Source organism: Dermochelys coriacea, chromosome 1 (assembly GCF_009764565.3).
Source record: "Dermochelys coriacea isolate rDerCor1 chromosome 1, rDerCor1.pri.v4, whole genome shotgun sequence".
Classification (NCBI taxonomy): Eukaryota; Metazoa; Chordata; order Testudines; family Dermochelyidae; genus Dermochelys; species Dermochelys coriacea.
In genome coordinates this window covers 127,821,199-127,840,742 of record NC_050068.2, presented here as the reverse complement: position 1 = coordinate 127,840,742, position 19,544 = coordinate 127,821,199, and the positions used below count along the sequence as shown (strand labels likewise).

The 19,544-nt window shown below is 40.2% G+C and overlaps 1 long non-coding RNA gene across 1 annotated transcript; it reads left to right on the top strand.

Moving 5' to 3' along the window:
• Positions 1-11,217: 11,217 nt before the first annotated feature.
• Positions 11,218-19,214, top strand: LOC122457683. Its single transcript, XR_006277353.1, has 3 exons — positions 11,218-11,261; positions 14,012-14,263; positions 19,117-19,214. It is a non-coding gene; the product is annotated as an uncharacterized LOC122457683 (long non-coding RNA).
• The last annotated feature ends 330 nt before the right edge of the window (positions 19,215-19,544 follow it).

The window sequence follows — 19,544 nt, the reverse complement described above, 5'->3', positions numbered from 1 at the left end:
ACCAGTCTCTGGACAAACTACTGAGAAATAAGGCAGACTCACCCCAAAACTGGTAATTTTTTCTATTATTAGATATACCATGCCAGGAACAAAACTAAACTTCTGTCTCACCACACTAGTTAACAAGAAGTCCAACCTGCAGTTTCCTTAAGCAATCCAGCCCTTGTTTCACCACCCAGATTCTAGATTTTATGGTGAGTGGTTATTGAAAACCAATTTAATCAAACAAAGAGTTCTGTTGATCTCAAAAGATCAGCCACATACCCATGTCAATATAATAGCTAAAGTTTTATTTAGAAGAGAAGCAAAAGAGGAGAGAGTTACAATGGTCAAAAAATCATCTACATATAATCACTGCAGAGTTCTTAGATCAGATTTGTGGCAGCGTTATTACAGACTGCGGGCTTGTAAAGTCCCCGTAACTTCCAAATGACTGGAAGGTCCTCAGTCCAGTGGTTGGAATGCTCCTTTTAGTGTAAGTCCATAGCCCAGAGATCAGAGCAGGAAAGAGGCAAAATGAAGATGCTTCCAGGATCCTTTATACTCCTCCCACGTGGAGGGACTGCTCTCAATCTTAGTTTGTGGGCAAGTACAGCCACAGGATGGAGTCCAGGATCACATGAGCAAGTCACATGACCTTGCATGCCTTGATGACTCATAGGTGCAGCTGTTACCGATATTCTGGCTAAAGTGCATGCAGGAAGGCTCACTGGGCAGAGACTAGCTTTTACTTTGGCCCATTGTATTCTTAATGGGCTGTCAACTTGAATGGTCCATCCACAATGTACTGTCTGGCTTCAATGTAGATTTTATTTGGTGGGTGTTCCTCAGGAATGCAGCACATATATAGGATGCCAGTACATAGTTAATATCTATAACTTCAGATACAAAAAATGATGCATGCATATAAACAGGATAATCATACTTAGTAAATCATAACTCTTCTATTGATACCTTGCATGATATACATTGTACATAGATTTGTTGCAATTGTCTAACCGCGGCAATATCAATAATATAAATGGTCATGTTTCAATCAGACAGCATCACAGGGTCACTACTTCCACAATGATCACAGATGCAGGGTGGTATCCTTTGGATTCTCACCTCTGTCAAAGGAAGGGGGCAGGAGTCTCAAAAGTAAACAGGTTTCAGAAAAAAACTAGACCAGTGACTCCAACTTTAAGAATCTCTGTCTTTCTACTTCAGCTGTAGTTTATTTTTTTGCTCTGATGTGCTCTTTTGAGTCTATTGCCTAAATTCTGTACTGGAGCAATACTACTGAAATGTATTTACAACAGAATTCATAAGAGCTAATAGCTGTAGAGAAATCATAATTCAAATCCTTTCCTCTTTGCATAGGTGCACAAATCCTGATATAAAGAGGAATCACTATGGTGAGGCAGGGTGAGAGAATCACAAAGGAGTTCTCTCTACATCTCATATAGCAGGGTGTGCATGTGAATTACCTCTTTCCACAACAAATAATTTGATTAAAAATGTAAATCTCTATCTGAAACAAATTCATATGTTTTAGGCTTGTTTTAATTTTGCCTGAAACCTCCTCCAATCCTACAATGCTTAATTAGAAAAGAGACAGCATTCCAGGATCTCCTTATACTCCCCCACTCCCACTCCATGTACAGGAGTATATAAGGCCTTCCACTTGTGAGAGATTAAACACAATGACAGCAGCACATACAGTCAGCTGTGCATCGTTACTGTAAGGCACATGATAAGATTAATAGCATGGTGCAAACAAACAATGCCAGGCTCAGCACAGTACAGCAACATATGTTACTGTGGCTCAGTGTTAAAATGCTCCTTCAAGGCCTTGCTCAGCCAAAAAGCTCCTCCCATCAAGCTCTTCTTATAGCCTTGTGTTCATAATGCACAATACTGAAGAGCAGTGGAGGATCCATGTTTTCTGACAGAGATGGTTGGCTTGCAAGTTACCAGGGCAGTTGAAATTTGACTGGAAATCTAGTTGGATGCCCATGGAATGATGGGATTGAGAAACCTGCACAGGGGGATGGTGAAGCTGCCCCCAGAAGGCATTGAAAACCCTTCCCAAAACTCCCGGAAGCCAGATGCACAGTGGGATAGCTACCCACAGTGCACAGCTCTCTGTGTCAATGCAAGAGTTGCTACTGTGGATGCGCTTCACTGACACAAGGAGCATAGTGTGGGGATGCAAGAGCGATTGAATTACAGTGATGGCTGTACAACAACACAATTTAAGTCAACTTTACTTTGTAGTGTAGACAAGGCCCAAATCTCTTTACCTCTGTGTGACACTTTCCCCTACTACTATTTGTCTTGTCTATTTAGATTATAAGCTCTTTGGGACAGGGACTGTCTGTTACTGGGAGTCCTTACTTTCCCTAGCACGATAGAGTCAGATCTTGCTTTAGGTACTATTCTACAAACAAATAAGAAGTACAGAAAACTTTGGCAAAATTTATCATACATGGATGCCTGAAATTTGGCACTAATATTCATATTTAAGAAGCTAAATAAGTGGCCTGATTTTCAGAGGTATTGAGCAACTGCAGCACCCATTGATTTCAACTATCCTGAAAAGCACAGGGATACGTTTTTTTAAATAAAGCCCTCAGTTTTATTTGTGAGACAGGCAAATTTATCTAAAACTCTTTTCCTTTAATTAAAGCATGCTAGAACCTACCATATAACCCTCCAGGCCACCCATCACATCAGGGTGATTTGGGACACTCACTTTAACTATCACAAGAAACACTATGTCCGTCATTGAGAATCTATAGGTAGGTCCACTGAAACATTATCTAGTTAATATTTGTTTCCAAAGTATTTTCAAAATGAAAAGTTCTATATAAGTTCTCATACTTATTCCTATGTGTGTTTTTATTTATTTATTTATTTATTTAAATCACAGTAATACATGCCCAGTCCATTGTCTTCCCAGTTACATTTGTGCCTAAATCGAACTAAAGACAGAATTTGATCCTTCAGCTGATGATTATATTTCAGCTCACTATCTCTTAACTGTGCTGCCTCTACTATGCTAAAGAAAGTAATAAAAAAGTAGTTAAAAGCTCATTTTTGTCACTATGGCAAATTGATATGACTGAGTACACACAGGAAGTAAATCTAAGGAGTCATCTTTTCCACATATTCAGAGTCAAGCTGAACTTCGACTCTGTAAAGTAAGAACAGTCAGATCTCCTGAGGTTTGAGGTTCAAGTTTATTGAGTCATTAAACTATCATCTAAATCCCTTCCCATCCCCCAAAGATGATTCTATTAAAATAACACACAACACACCTCCCCCCCCCCACACATCTATATAAAGAGAACTGTGACTCATATACTGGGAATAGAAAACCCATCTAACTGCAAAAAGGAGGCTGGTCTGTTTAGGTTTATTAGGCTAAACAGGTCTGGTTTTTTGCTTTCCTCCTCTCTGCTGCTTTTTTTCAGTCTATTATTTTTCACTCTGCCCACTCCACTCCTTTTTTCACCCTATCATTTCATGGATTTTCTGTCTGCCTCATCTCTGATTTTTTTTTCCATAATCTCTTTTTAAGAACATAAACTTAACGTTTGAATTGTAATTTTAAAACCATGATTTTCAAGTGTGTTTTAGATTAGGCAAACATGTTCATCTACTCTTTCTGAAATTAATATCAGAACACTATTTATATGATAGCCCCATACCAAGCCATATTACAGCTTTGTAGTGAAAAATAATCTGTTTTCTGTTTTGCACATGCACACACACATGTGTGAATTTCCATGAATTTCCAATCTCAGAAACTATGAACAACTGTGAAATATCAGGGTATCATGTCTGTATATTTTTTGCATAGCTTACATTATGTGTTTCTACATGTCTATCTAGGATTAAATATCTTTGTGGTGGTCTTTACTGTGCAACAGAAAAATTAGCTTCAAGAACATCCCACCATTTTAAGACCCAAACATCTTCCATCGATTACAATACAAACAGAAGGTATAGCTCACTTGAGCCGTGTTCAAAACAGAAATATGAAGGATGGTTTGCTTCAGCAAAGATGTAATAAACCCCAGAATAGTTCAAACTCTCACTACCACACTCAGTTCATGGAACAACCCTTTTATAAGGACCACAAGGGAATTAATTCCCCACAGCTGGCTCAGATGTACCAGAATAAGGCTACATGCAAGATAGATAATCATGGTCCCTTTCTCTAATCTGAGACAGTTAACTCCTTCCCTGTCAACTCCTGGTGAGAATCTATACTGCATCACAAGATAATCAATTTTAGGATGCCTCAGAGAGAATTAATCAGATCTTTGAGGGAAGACTGAGTCAGGTGTAGATTAATAGCTAGATTACCCAGCCAACAGCAGTGAAGGTTAATATTTTCCCTCCCCCAGAGAGAAGCATGACCCAGTGTGGGGAAAGGAGAACCCAATTATCTGAAGTGTGCTAGGCTTTCTTTCAATCTATACAACTTTTCTGATTATGATTCAGCAACTTCCTAAATTATATATATTAACATTGCCTCTCAAGGAAAATACACAGCTAGAAGCAACATACCTGGCATACATCTAAATCAGAAACTTTTTGTTTTCTTTACAAACCGTGGTATAGAATAGATACAATGTTTAAAGAAAATACAAATTAGTGCTGCTCTTATATTATTCCACTGAAAATTCTCTTTAAAATGTTGCTTCCCAGCTTTATGGGAGGGATCAGAAGGCTATTGGGTGTGCCTGTGTATGAAAGAAAACATTAAATAGGAACTGATAATTAACTCTAATTATATTTATTCTGAAACAACACAACAGTTGAGAAAACTTGCTTTTTTGGGAAGTGGTGAGCTAGAAAGAGTGATCTCTTAACACAGTTAATCAAAATATTTGACTATTTGGAGGCAGCTTCTTGCAGGAAACAATTAAGTCATTGTTAGACTTAGAGCAAGTGAGACATGAGAGCAAGCGTATTGATATGGAAGTGGACATATCCATTTGTTGTGATGAATTTCTTAACTTTACATTGCTCATTGTGCCCAGGGGAATAACAAAGATTTATGTAGACGTGTGACTATCTTGTGCAACTCTCTTAGTGTGACAAGGTGAAGAATGACTTATTCTATATCTGGCTCAGTTTTTTGCTTGATAGATTGGGCCTTTCCAATAGAAGCTATATCTAGCTTTATCCTTCCCAAGGTAAAAAAAGTCAGAACTTGTTGCCCTTGTTGAGGTCTGTTTTCATTGTGGCAGAAGTCTCTTAAACACAACAACAAAGAAAGTGGAATTTTGGCAAAACTGCATTTGAATCATATTAAGATTTACTTGATGGGTATTCAAAAAACTGCCAACAGGAATGTAACTAATATTTCATAGGTTTGGCCAATATATCCCAGGCCAGGAACATGGAGTCACAACTTCAGGGACAAATTTTGTTGCAAAGGAACAATGATAAAAGAAAATTCAATTCAAATTGGTTAATATCATGAAACTTGATAACAGAGTCAAAAGTAAGTACTAAATGCAAAGTCCAGAAACATTAACCATAAAACAAAACATGCAGGGAGCACAAAATAGGACTTCCTATTCTTAAAAAAACCCACTACATTTAAAAAGTCTAAGAAATATAAGCCAATAAATAAAAATTTCCAAGACAAGTAAACATACTGGTGATGAATTAAATGAAGACATTTATGACAACACTGAAGTAATTTTCAAATAATCTTATTCTAAGGAACTGTTTGTTGGGTTCAGGGAACTAGTGATTATCACTACAAAAGTTTTTTTCTCTCCTGCTGATAATAGCTCACCCTACCTGATCGCTCTCGTTATAGTATGTATGATAACACCCGTTGTTTCATGTTCTGTGTGTATGTATATATCTTTTTACTGTATTTTCCACTGCATGCATTCAACGAAGTGGGTTTTAGCCCATGAAAGCTTATGCTCAAATAAATTTGTTAGTCTCTAAAGTGTCACAAGTACCCCTGTTCTTTATTGCAGATACAGACTAACACGGCTGCTACTCTGAAACCGAGGGATAAGATAATTTTCCTTGTTACACTAATTAGTTTAATATATATGAGATGACAGAGAGGAAGGAGAATTCTCCTTGTTAAATATTTACCATTCAAGATCTCAGCTTCTGCATTTAGTAGAGGGTATCATGAGCAGCCTCTATGAATCCTGTAGGGATTTCATCTATAAAAAAGCAGATAGTGTTGGTAAGTTTGTTTTCCCTGACATTCACTGAAGTCCCTGATGGAAAACTAGAGAAAGAAATATGAAGATCCAAAGAAAGATGAGTTTGCTGAGCTGGTTGAGAAATAGAAAACAAAATGTCAATAACACTAGCAGTTTCCGAATGATTAGAAAATCCTCAGGGGGAAATGAGCAGTGTGCTTCCTTAGAGATAAGTTACAGCACTATCAAAGTCCCTTATTAAAATAAATGAATTAGACAAAGATGTAATGAGTAAACTATGTAATATGGCTGATAATAAAAATCTTATAAGGAAGAATGGCTCTTAATGTTAATCAGTAAGATTTGGAAGGGGCTACTGGTTTTCTTTTTTTCCCCCCATGATAGAAAAGTTATTAATAGAAAAAGTATGACTCTTATTTTGTATGTGGAAAAATTAAAAGCTAGGGCACAGAATATATTGAAACACTGAGAGCCAGTTTGGGAGAACTCCTAGTGACTAAGAGCATGTCTTCTCCCATGAAGCCTTCATAGCTATTGGCAAGAATGTTGTTGTGTTATGAAATAGGATGAAGTTTATTTAATATACTTCGGGATGGCTTATTACTACACAGCACTTCCTCCATATTCATTCCACTGCCAATTGAATGGCTAGTGTAAGTTGATACAGCATTGTCTTTATGTAGTCCTGTTTAGCTTCCTGCCTTCCAATGCCCTGCATGCTGTTTGGTTTTGATAAGACCATTTAATGTGGGGTTGTTTTGTGGTGTTTTTTTTCCATGGGGAAGGGGGATTGTTTGTTTGGATTTTTTTTTAATTTAAAAACAATGCTTTGCTATACATTAGGGGGAGAATTTTTAAAATTTTTAAGTTCCAGTTCAGTGAAGCACTTACTTAACTTCATATCCTTTGAGCAAAGCACTTCAGTATGTGCTCACCATGGGCCAGGTCTACACAGAAGAGTCCCTAGTACCTCATAGGAGTTGTAGTTCAGGGGCCTCATGCCTTCATTCTCCTCTCTGGGACATTCTCCCTGGCTGGACTACATTTTCCATTCAGTGTTGAAATGATCCAAAATGAATTGTTTTCTTTCAGTTTGGCAAACAGAAATATTTTGGTTCAGATTTGACTTGAAACTAAATATTTAATTTACATTTTCCTGAAGATCAACTTAATTTTGGTGGGCAAAACTGAAACATTGTCATGGAAAATGTAAATGTTATGGCCAAAACCACACATTTTAGTTGGAAATTTCCCAACCAGCTCTATATCTAATATTTCAAATGCTTATTTTGTAGAGGGCAATGCTGGTATTTTCTTCATTCCTGTACAATATCTTAGATGCCAACAGCTAATTACTTAGTTATGTATAGTTGCCACCAAAAAAATTCTCAGAACATGCAAGTTGTAGACCCAGTAACAGAACATGCAGAGATTTTTCCATAATGTCATTGTTTTTCGGAAGACAAGGGATGGAGAGAATCATGCAAGAGAACAGATTTCTTACAGAAACATCATGTTCTCATAGGCGCATCACTTTACGCTTTCTTTCCATAGGTGATCAGACTTTGTCTCTGATATATAGTAAATAGTATCAAGAAGGTGGCTATTCACCTCACCAGTGTGCTGCTATAATTCAGTCTATAAAAAGCTATGTTTTCGCTAGGGACACTCTGCTGCATGTATCTCTCCTTTTTTGTTGTGTTTTTTTTTTTAAACTGCCCAGAGTACCACCAGCTAGATGTGGTTTCTCTACAAGATACAAACAGAACCTTTCTCTTTACTTGCATTTTGTAATGATTACATTGTTACCAATTTATTTGAATACTTATTTTTATTGCAGTTTTCACTATATGCATTCAGAAAAGTGGATATTTCTATAAGAGTTTTATCTGCAAACTAAGTGTAGGACCCAAATGTTGATATTGGCTCTGTCTGACACAAAACCTGAAAAAATAGGGTTTAAGGTACTGGCAGAGATCCAGTTGTGATGGGATCCCCCTGGGGTGCAACCTGGGACTGTGGGACCGCTGTGGCCCCTGAACTCTCTCCAGCCTGGGCTGTCTCTCACAATGCCTTGCTAGTGACCAGCTGCAAACCCCTCCAGGAGCTGTGATCACTCAGCACAACAGCATGTGGAGCTCCACACCCAGCTATATGGCATGAATGCTCCCAGATTCACTCATGAATCACACAGAGAAAGGCACTAGAGCTAAATCCTCCCCAGCTCCCAACCTTGTATCTCAGAAATATACCATCCTGCACTGCTCAGACGAGCGATGCAGATTTATTAATTGGTTCTCCACTTCATCAATGGAAAGTGGACATACACCAGCCTTTGTCAATCCTGAGCAAATTTGCCAAACACTTCATACAAACTCACTGGTAAAGATAAACAGTAAAACAAAGTTATTGACTATAAAAAGTAGATTTTAAGTGATATTAAATGATAGGCAAAAAGTCAGAGTTAGTTACCAAAAGAAATAAAATATAAACACACAGTCTACACTCTCAACCCTATTAGACTGGGCAACAACTAGATTAGCAGTTTTTCTCACCCCATTGGATATTGCAGTCCTTAGTATACAGATTTCACCCTTGAAATCTGGGCCAATCTCTTCTGTTGGAGTCTTCTCTTCTTCTCAATGTCTTAGTTGCTTGCAGCATAGGTGGGGGCAGGAGAAGGGCCCAGCATATAGCCTCTGTGTCTGTTTTATATCCTCAATCCACGTTCTTGGAAAACACAAGTCCAGGCATGTCTGGGTGCATTACTGAGTCTCCAGGCAAGGTTGAGCAATTCCCCTGGGGTGGCCTCATGCAGGTGAGTCATTGCATTGTAGCTCCCTTGCTGGACAATGGTTGTTGATGGGTTGATTGATACCCCACCTGAGTGTTGGTTACTTTTCTTGCTGTTGCCTCTGGGGAGCTAATATCTGGCTGATTTCTCAATTTACAGCATGTTTTAGTGACCATAAAACACATTTCTCATAACTTCATATGCATTAATGATATACATATATGGATAGAGAAATGACTTTAAGCACATCATAACCTTCCCCCGATACCTTACAAGGTATGCTTAATATGTAAGATCAAAATTATATAAAAATGAGGAATATAGGGGTTCCAGAACACTCCCCCAAGATATAGAATGTCACACAGGTTGCTGAATTTTGCTCACTGCCATACTTGATAAAGTTGACCAGGAAAAGGGGGTTGGGGACTGGATGGTAAAAGGAGAACTTATTAACATTTCTTGAGAAATGGTCAAACTAGTACAGACCTAAAAGAGTCTGGTAGAGTGTGATCTCCAAGTACGGCCAATTAAGGCTTGGTTATATTGAGTCTCTGCCAGTTATCTAACAACATGCTGTACTCAGTTCACTTGCCTACACCTCCTTCCTTCCCCACCCCAACAATTATCTACTGTCTCCTAACAAAGCAACTCAGACAGTCCACATTGCTGATGTCATGGGGACTTCTGGTGCGTTAGACGTGAAATCCTCTGGTTCTCCTGTTAATGCAGGAATTGCTGTCTCTCCTTTCTGGAAGAAGTGAGACCCTGAGCATGTTTCCTGTGGTTTCTGGCAGTCTGTGCTGCTGTCTTTCCCCTTCCAGGGAGGAAGGGTCACACATTTTATATATATATATATATATATATATATGTATATATATATTTGTGTCCTGTATTTTGAAGTACATAAAAATTGCAGTCTTTCTTTCAGTTATCTAGAGGGTAGGTGAAGTTCTCATAATGATTACTATATATGTCTTCAAGGAATTCTTTCTAGCAAATGAGACCAGTAGTCCTGGGGCAGGCAGGTGGGTGGGGGGGATATGACCAAAACTTTTTTTGACCAAATAATTCTGATTCAGGTCAACCAAAACATTTTGCTAATTTGTGTAAATTTCAGCCAATTTTTTTAAAGACAAAATTAACCATTTTGATATTTATGCAATGAAATATTTTGATTTTTTAGACTAGATACATGGGGGGACTTAGGGACACAAATCCCGGAGGAGAAAGTGCTTCCCTTATACCCAATAGCCAACTGGTTAGGGCACTCACATCAGCTTTGAATCCCTGCTATGGAGCATGGACTTGAACTCAGGTCACCTACCCAAGGTAAGCACTCTAATTCTGGGATGGAGCACTCTGTCTTTTCTGTTGATGCTGTTACACTTTGTATAAATAATTAAATATTCTTTGGGAAAGAGAGTGAGTTAGAATGACCCTATAGCCTGTGGTTAGGATACTCAGCTGGGAGAGGAAGACACCTGGGTTCCAGTCCCCCGTTCCAATGCATATTTATGTATACAAAGAAGACGAGCTTCAACCGGAGATATTTAGAAAGATCTAGAGCAAAATAGGCTATAGTCTGGTGGTTCAGGCATGCACCCAAAAAAGGGAAAAGATGAGTTTAAATCCCTTCTTTGGAGTAAGGTTTTGTATACGAGTCCCTCATATCCCAAATGAGTGTACTAGCTATTGGGCATAAGGGAGGTACCTCCTCCTCAGGTTTATGAATGGCACCTAAACCTGCTTGTGAGTCTAGCCCTTCATTTCCAAATTTCCTTTGATTTTCCCAACATGAAAACAAAACATTTTGTTTCAGGTCAAACACACAATGTTTTGTTCAGAACTGCCACTGCACTGAAAAATCAATTGTTCAACACAAGACAAGTGTTGTGATATCATCACTGTGGGAATGGACCTTTGAGAGAAACTATTTGTATAGCTGAGACCATCAAGCAGAACTTTGCTGGACAGCACTCCACTTATTCCTGAAGCCCACAACATACGGTGACAAAATGTTTGTTTTAGACCTGTCATAAAAGGCTGAAAAGACCTGCAGATGAAAGCTAAAATCATGAATTCCCTACAGTGAGACATCCATCCATTATTTATACAAATGTATCATAAATTTCCTCAGTGCTGATGATTAAGGCTGCATAAGTATTCTTATTTTAAATACCCCAGAATTTAAATAATCACTGTGGTTTTCATCTCTCTTCCAGGTAAAAAAAAAACTACAGGAAATGATTAATCAAGACAATGGAAGATATGTAAGTAGAATTTTCTTCTTCCCCTTTTTGAGGTTCTCTGACATTATAAATGTCATGTCAAAAATGAATTATTGCTGACAAGCACTGTGTAGTGAACTACTGCTGCACCATAGACTCATAGAAACACAGCATTGAGTACTCTTTCTGCTATGGAAGTAGTTTGACGTACTATAAGCTGGAGCTCTTTGTGTAAGAGTTGATATTTTTTGCTATTAATGAACTAAAGTAAAACTTTTACTGTTTCCAATAATGGGAGCAAGCTTTTATCTATTAAAATAGTGACATTCTACTCTCCCTTGCAACACTGTTTTCTGTGAATTTACATTAGGAGCAGAGTCACCACTTTGAAGAGAAAAATTCAGTCTTTTAGAGCAAGAACAGATGTATGTGATTGAATACCAATTTTCTACACAAAAAATAAGTTTTTATTTTTGCTATTTTGCAAGGAGACATAAATACGTGTTTTTGTTAAATTTGTGGAATTTAAGAATATTTGAGCTTGAACCACTACTATATGCCAGAATTATATAGGACATTATGGGGGAATCAGATAATTATTTAATGACAGTAGACATTAAGATTGAAAAAAGTTAATGCTTTATAACCATTAAAACACAAACTGTCAACATCCCAGACAAAAATATAGAAAGTGAACCATAGAAGATTAGGGTTGGAAGAGACCTCAGGAGATCATCTAGCCCAGGGGTCTCAAACTCAAATGACCACGGGGGTGACATGAGGACTAATGCTTTGGCCCGAGGGCCACATCACTGACACCCTCCTCCCCCGCTGCCCAGGGGCCCACCCCCACTCCACCCCTTCCATGAGGCCCCTCTCCACCCTGCCTTTTCCCACCCCTTCCCTGCCCCCATTCCAATCCCTTCCCCAAAGTCCCCACCCTAACTCTGCCCCCCCCGCCCCTAGGGAGTGCAAGAGGGTGTGGGGTGTGGTGGGATCTCAGGCCAGGAAGTTGAGGTACAGGAGGTGTGTAGGGTACAGCAGGGGGCTCAGGGCAGAGAGTTGGGGTGTGGGGTGCAGGAGAGGTGAGGGGTGCAGCAGGGGTCGGGGTGCAGGGTGTGGCAGGGGGCTCAGGGCAGGGAGTTGGGGTGCAGAGTGAAGGAGAGGTTTGGGGTGCAGGCTCTGGCCTGGCACTACTTACCTAGAGCGGCTCCGGGGTGGCAGTGGTGCGCACCACGGCCAGGGCAGGCTCCCTGCCTGCTTGCCCTGGCCCCGCTCCTCTCTGCTCCACTCCAGGAAGCAGCCCGAACCACGCCCCTGCGGGAGGGGGGCACAAGGCTCCGTGTGCTGCTCTTACCGCTCCTCCAGGTACCTCCCCTGAAGCTCCCATTGGCTGGGAACGGGGAACCGCAGTGCGGAGGGGCGGTGCCTGGAAGCGAGAGCAATGCACAGAGCCCTCTCCCCTTCCCCCTCCCCAGAGGCTGCAGGGACATGGTTCCGGCTGCTTCAGGGAGCAGCGTGGGGGCTTGTAGGCTGTGTTTTGCCCACCTCTGTCCAGGAGGTAGACAGAGGGGTGGGTGGGGGGAGGCCGGGAAGCTTGGCAGGCTGCACGAAAGAACCCCATGGGCCACGTGTTTGAGACCCTCCGATCTAGCCCAATCCCCTGCTCAAAGAGGACCAACCCCAACTAAATCATCCCAGCCAGAGCTTTGTCAAGCTGGGCCTTAGAAACCTCTAAGGATGGAGATTTCTCCACCTCCCTAGGTAACCCCTTCCAGTTCTTCACCATCATCCTAGTGAAATAGTTTTCCCTAATATCCAACCTAGACCCGCCCCCGATGCAACTTGAGACCATTGCTCCTTGTTCTGTCAATCTCCTTACATCAAACTTATTAAAGTTTTTCAGAGTAGCAGCCGTGTTAGTCTGTATTTGCAAAAAGAAAAGGAGTACTTGTGGCACCTTAGAGACTAACAAATTTATTAGAGCATAAGCTTTCGTGAGCTACAGCTCACTTCATGAGCTGTAGCTCACGAAAGCTTATGCTCTAATAAATTTGTTAGTCTCTAAGGTGCCAAAAGTACTCCTTTTCTTTTTATTAAAGTTTTTGTTTCTTAATTTGCCTATCTAAAGTGTGATTATTAACTATGGAAATATTTGTACACTGGTTTGTGTGTATATGATGAATTAATGTTTAGTGACACTTACAGATAACCATCTAATCCTTCCAATCCTATACCCAATTTCATATCCCTGATATTAGAGACCAGCTGTGTTCTTGCTTTAACATTTCCTAAGGAAGGGAAGCATAATTTATTTGTCCAAAGCAGAGGGTTTTTTTCTGAACTTTGTTCTGTGAACAAATAGGATCATGAACAAACAGTTGGCAGCAAAACAAAATTCCACCCAACCCTGTTCACACTTACTCAATATTAGTGTAATTGTTCACATATGTGCTAGAAATGGAAAACATATTAATAACAAAAGGTTTTCTTAGTAAAAAAGGTTGTTTACAAAGTTGAGAACATTTTGAGAAAGGAAGCAATTTTTAAAACATTAGGATTCTTTAAGAGGCAGAATTTTCTCACCAATATTTTTCTAGCTGCAATGAAAAAAACAATAAACTTAAGCATTTCTTTTCAAATTCTTTTTTTTAATTGAATTTCAGGAAGGCTTGATGAATCAAGATTGATTATATAAATCACATTGTACAGGTGCAAGTTTCTTGATTGGCTGAACATACCTTATGTGGCCAAAAGAGTTAGCACAAGTTATTTTTATTCTTCTTTTTCAGAGTGAGTGGTAGCGTGACTGAACAGCTTTGTGGAGTCCTCTGTTGAAGGGTAAGCCCTCCCCACACTTCCGTGAAAATGAACAAGGATTTTAGAGGGATAGTTGTCCTACCTAGTAGCCCCTTGAAGCTACAGAATGGGAAATTGGCTTATCTGCCAAAGACACTGATGGAACGCTCAACAGTTCTCTCCTGGAAGAACGTAACACCAGGAAGAGATGAAAGGGGATTGTAAAGAGAATATGGACTGATATGGTGGGAGCCTATCTATTTTTGGACAGTTCAAATCATCATCCAAACTATGAATCTTTTAAAGTTCCCCATAGCTAGCTCTGTGCTGAGTTCAGTTTTATTGTTGTTGTCTCATACAGTCATGTGTTTGACATGTAGTCTACCTGCAGTGAGGCTGGTTTACAGCATAATACTATGCTAAGCTATTTCTAACATTTAATTTGCTTTTCATTTTACTTTTGTCACAGGTTTGCAAAATTGGACTCACATGATTAATGCCCCTGAGGACAATGTATTTCCCCGCCCTGGGTAGGAACAGATATATCAACAGGAGAAATGGGGTGGGGGAACACAAGTGATGCCATTGGAGTCTGTTTTCTTCAGTATGGAAGTCTCTCTCTGCTGATTGACTGATTGATGTGACCCCCTCCAGCTCACACCCCATCCCTTGCTGTTCTGCTGCTCCCAGTTCCACTTCCCCCAACATCTATGTGTAAAGATACTGTTGCCCCCTTACTAACATTCAGTGGGAGTGTTTTGGTTTTCTAGCTCTCAGTACTAAAAAGGGGGAAGGGTTGATGGGGAATCAGGACCCTGAGACTGACAGCTCCCAGGAACAATGGGGAGATGCCAATACTCCAGGTCAGCCTGAATGACAGGGCGAGCAGGCTAATCAGGAGGCCAGGGAGGTCCCGTCCTCCGTGTGAGCTGGATTTGCATGGGTCAGACAGAGTGGGGCCGAGCTAAGGAGAAAGCAGGGGCCCAAGGTGAGCTGTGCCAGATCCAGAGAGAGCAGACCCTATCCTGGGAGCAGAGCTGCAGCCCCAAAGCCAGAGGCATAGCCCAGAGAGAGCAGACTTGCCCTGGGAGGAGAGCTGCAGCAACCAGAGCCAGAGGGGCCATAAAAACAGCCCACGAAGCAGGTCAGTGCTGGGAGCAGAATCACAGAAGCAGCCTGCAGAGCAGACCTGTCCTGGGAGCAGAGCTGTAGAAACCAGAGCCAGAGGGGCCAAAGAAGCAGCCCAGGGAGCTGGAGGCAGAGCAGCAGCAGCAGTGCAGAGACAGAGTGGTGGAGCTGGGGCTGGAGCAGTCCGGAGCTGGGTGCGGTGAGCAGCTGGGGAGACCGAGGGGGACCCTGGGCAGCAGGCCCAGCACAGGGAGACACCTCAGCCAAGAGGTTCTGCAGGCCAGGCTTGGATCATAACCCCGACAGGGCGGGGGCGACACTGGGAAGAAGGGTCCTGCCACGTAGAGCCTGAGAGCGTGTGGCCACCACCAGAGCAAATGTCCAACCCATAGCATCCCTACAACACAGCCAGGGCCTGAGAAGAAGGCCTGGGACTTACAAGGAACAGACTGTGAACTGCCCTGACATTCCAGAGACACTGTTTGTGATGTTCCCTGCCACAGAGCTGGGTGATGTGTTTCTTTTAATCTTTCCCATTTTTCCTTATTCTTTTTAAATTTAATTGTTGATTAAATAATTTGCATTTGCTTTAACTTGTATGTAGTGGTCAGTGGGTCAGATAAATGCCCAGTGCAGAGAGAGTACCCCGGAGTGGGGACACCCTAGCCTCTGTCCTAGGTGACCACAGCCGGGTTGGGGGTCGACCCCCCAGGAATCCAGGGACCAGCCTTGTTGGGGTTATGAGGACTCTGCCAGACAGGAGAGTGGAAGGGGAGTCCTCAAGGGCAGGGAGGCCACTGGGTAAAGGAAGTGGGAGCGAGGACTCAGATCCTTTCGCTAGCCCACTTCACCAGGGTAGTGCAGAAGCCAGGAAAGTTCCCCACAGGAGTGGGACTATTCCCCCACTTACATATACTCCTTTACATCCCCCTTCCTTGCTTCTGTCTCTCTCTATTTCCCTCTCATTACCTCTCCTGCAGTATCACTTGTCTCTTCCTTCCTCTCTTGCCCTACCCCTGTGCTCCGGTTAATTCGTCTCCTCTTCCACCATCTCTACTAGCTTGATGTATGCCAATCATTGCCCTGATCGCTATGGTTGTACATGGCACCTCTTCCTCACTCCTTGTCTACTTAGGCTGTGAGATTTTCAGGATAGAAACAATGTTGTTTTGCGTCTTTGTGTTCTTAGAGTATCTAGTGCAGTTGGGGCAAGGGCTGCTACCAGAAAGTAAGTAACAGTAACAACAACAGTGGGATATTCAAGCACTTCATCAAGTGTTCAGGAGGGAATAGTAGAAATTGAGAGACTCTCAGTGAAAAGAGGAGGCTTAATAGAACTGACTGAGCAAAAGAAAAATATTTATCTAGCAGGTTTTGTTTGGCTTGTTTGAAACAGCTGAGAGGTTTGGAATGTTGGACTAAATGGCTTAGTGGGAAAAGGGCAGGTGAGACTGTCAAGGGTTTATGACAAATTCAGTTTATCACAGTAGTTCTCAAACTCTTGTACTGTTGACCCTTTTCACATAGCAAGCCTATGAGTGCAACCCCCCCCTTATAAATTAAAAACACTTTTTAATATATTTAACACCATTTAAAATGCTGGATGCAAAGCAGGGTTTGGGGTGGAGGCTGACAGCTTGCGACCCCCCCCCATGTAATAACCTTGCAACCCCCTGCCGGGTCCTGACCCTCAGTTTGAGAACCCCTGATTTATCACATGGCTTTGCAGTTTATCTCACTGATTTCACCACACAGCATCCATCTAGCGCTATCATAATTTGACTACATGTTTCTCGAAAGCATTTCTCGCACAGAGTGAAAATCAACCATAGTGTAAAAAGCCAGTTCAAGTTCCCCTGTACTACTTAAACTTAAACATAAGATTTTGTAACAGTATCACAGGCTGAGCAATAGCACATGGGTGCCTGAATATCATCTGTGTGCTGCAGAAATGATCTCCATGCTGTCCCTTCATAGACCAGCACAGAGAACCAGAAAGTGGATGGGCCAGGCAAAGGGCTGCCGTCTTTAGATCAGTATACTGCGTATAGATTTAGCAGTCCTGTCACCTCTGTAATTAGCATGGAGATGCTGTGATTTTATTCCAGCCCATAAGATGAAATCGCAGCTGCAGGAAGAGTTTAGGGTGGGCTGCAAAGTAGCTCTCTGTACCATGGTCTGGACTGGAGGGGTGGATTTCATCTCCCTAATTGTTATATACACAATATCACACAGAATCAGAATGTTCAGGCTTTTTCCAGAAAGTGAATTTCAAAAGAACACATTAAGAAATTATTTTGTAGGACATGAGCATAATGTCAGAAACAACTCCACTGATGCTTATTAAATGTGTATTGCTAAAAGATATGATATGAGAGGAAAAATATTGGTTTGCACATTGGAAAATATTTATATTCACAAAAGGTGAATCCACTACTTTAATCTCAAAGTTCCAGGTTTCTTTTTCCTTTAATTCTGATTGGTTATAAAGAACATAAGTGCAAGAGTTGTTATAATAGGAACATGGCAAGGATATTTTTTTAAAACACAGTAGATAATATATTTGGATTATGGTGAAAATTTGGCCATAGAGGGAACTCATCATTGTTCAGTCCTTATTCACTGATTGATTTATTTTTTGGTTTACAGAAACTGTCATTCCATCATTGTTGTTATAATCCTTTCCATTATCAGTTTTTCTTTATGTTGCTAGAAAGGTCTTAATTGCATTCCTACACCTTTCTATTATGTACTGCATCTGCTAGTACCATAACTTAGTATTTCCTTTTCTTTCCTTTGGGTACAGGTTACTATTGCTAAACCTTATGTTTGCTGGCATCTATCCTGAACCTATCTTCAGTTCTTCAGCTATTTATTGTTTTTCCTTCTGGTAATGTCTTTGGTTTATTTCCCCTTGATTTTCTTTTATTTCTCAATTATATTTGTTCATTTAATTTGTGCTTGATGTACCAGATTCATTTATTTCCTTCCTAACTAGAGACAATTCAAAACCATGGGCATTTTTTGCAGATTTTTGATGTTTTGCAAGATTTTTGCAGATTTAGGATGTTTTGAATGAGTATTTATTGATACTCCATTGTATAATTTAAAATACATTTTAAAACAATAATTTTCACAGAAACTTCCAAACATAACTAATTTTTTTCTTTGTTTTCTATATGGCTTGGTTGGCCAGATCATTGTTTTGTAGTTCATATTTATAATTCCAACCCACATAGTAGAGGTTTTGGGTCAACTTTACAAAGGCATTTTACATGTCGAAAGTTGCATATCAGTGTTAGTGCAATTTACAAAATCGCCTAAGCAGGTTAGTGCTTAACTCCCATTAAAAATCAATGCAACTTTTGAAAATCTCACAAGGCAGCTTTCTGCATCTTTAATGGCTAAAAACCTTTGTAAATCTGTCTGTTTATTTAAAAATAATCAGTGAAAGGGTTTAACCTCATGCTGTGGTTAATACTACCTCAGCAGATGCTATTTACAGTCACTACAATATTGGTATATTTTGTCAGTGTTATCTTGATGAAACTCATCTTACAATTTGTTATGACTATTTCTTGCAATCTTGTACTCTTGAATATTACATATGTTGTATAAAGAAATAAATAAAATATGTAAAATAAATAGCAATATAGCAAATATAAAATCTGCAATATTAATAATGAAAATAAAAATTACAAGGTCCCTCAATTCTGCTGCTTTAGGATATGAACAGATTAATGGGGTGGGGGTGTGGGGTGAAATCCACAAGGTATTATTGTACAATTGCTTTTTGTAGAGGAGGTTATGATTGTACTACTTAAGTAGCTGTTATTGATCACTGTTTTAGCAAGACAGTGGATTAGACAGAGCTAGATTATGGTTGGTGTGTGTGTGTGTGTGTGTGTGTGTGATATCCTGCTCTTGAAGATAATTTAAATCCTTTTTATTATATAATCTGTCATTGCAGATTCATTATACCCATTTGTCTGGGATTTTGTTTGGCTCCATTGCTGATGTTTCTGGACTCAAAAACTATCTGGCTTGAGCAGACACTGTCAGAACTGATCATAACTTTTTGGTTTGTGTATGTGTGTGTATATATACATTTCCAGTAAAATGATTTATATTGTTGTAAAGTTGAGCCATTTAATGTTAACTTTGGTTAGAAAAATTGTAAACAAAGGCATACGTTTATATCACAATATACCTGTTTTCATATGTTTCAGAATCTAGAGAACAGCTGAAAAGTTTAATAGCTGAGTCATTTCATGCAAATATTCCCATCCCCTTAAACTTCCACAAAAGGATTTGAACTTGTAAAAACTATATATAATGTGATTGCCTTAGAAATATTCCATATTCTCCACTTACACTCTGGGGATTTATTCTAAATGT